This window comes from Sinocyclocheilus grahami, unplaced genomic scaffold (genome assembly GCF_001515645.1).
Source record: "Sinocyclocheilus grahami isolate Dianchi unplaced genomic scaffold, SAMN03320097.WGS_v1.1 scaffold128.1, whole genome shotgun sequence".
NCBI lineage: Eukaryota > Metazoa > Chordata > Actinopteri > Cypriniformes > Cyprinidae > Sinocyclocheilus > Sinocyclocheilus grahami.
The window spans coordinates 1,004,826-1,006,024 of NW_015505307.1; positions in this window are offsets into that span (position 1 = coordinate 1,004,826).

A 1,199-nucleotide genomic window follows, 5' to 3' on the forward strand; every position below is an offset into this window, starting at 1 on the left:
TGTGTGTGTGTGTGTGTGTGTGTGTGTGTGTGTGTGTGTTCGGCTTCACGTTTTCTATACGAAACAAGCAAAAATAAATAATTTACAACAAATAATTGTAAATCAAATCAACAGTTTAGAATTCAATTCACAACAACATTAAGTGCATCACAGAAAGCTACTGTATTAAATGACATATGTAATAATTTGCTGAGTGCTTATTTTTTATATCATAACATTTGAACATAATTGTGTTTCTTTACTCTAAAGTAATATTTAAACACTGCTTATGTCTACAGACGCTGTATACAAACGATATTATTGCAGGGCATTTTTTTTATAGAGTTTTATATAGTTTCCTTTAAAGGGGTCATATGATGCGATTTCAAGTTTTGCTTTCTCTTTGGAGTGTTACAAGCTGATTGTGCATAGATAAGATCCCTGAAGTTGCAAAGACTAAAGTCTCAAACCCAAAGAGATATTCTTTATCAAAGTTAAGACTCTGCCACGCCCCCCTAAAACGGCTCGTTCTAACACGCCCCCACATATCTACCTCACTATGTGGAAATATTAGCATAATGCTGCCCAAATGTTCACACAAAGAAAGAAGGCGTGGTTTCAGTAACCGCAGTTAGTGTTGAAGCAGCATGTCAGGGAGACGCTGTGTGTTTCAAGGCGAAAGCAAAAGCACTTTATTTGGCCTTCCGAAAGTAGATGCATTTAGGAATCTTTAAGATTACTTACAACAGAACAGCAATGCATTTTATGGACGACCGTTTCGTGACCCCAGGAGAGGAGGTAATTCTGACTTTGCTATGACAAACTGGTTGTGTTGTGCATGAATCTGGAAAACCTTGTAGCCTAATTGTTAAAGATCTGGGCTGGAAAGCTTGGAGGTTGAAATCTCACAAGAGTCGTGATCAGAGCCGGCCAAACCTAATAAGCGATATAAGCAGTGACATAAGGCCCCATGTCAGGGTTCAGACAGTAATGCTCAGTAATAATAACTTTGATAAAGTTTCGGTCGCATGTGTTCATGTTTGAAAATGAAGAGGTGGCACTATAAAACTGGTGCTGACTGCAGGGAAGTGGAAAAAGTGAAAAGAAAGTGAGCAAGATAAGCGTAAGTGATGGATTTTGAAAATATATTGTTGAAATGGCCATCTAGAGTTTCATGCCAGAACTCTGTATTTATCTTCTTATCTGAATGGTTAAGATTT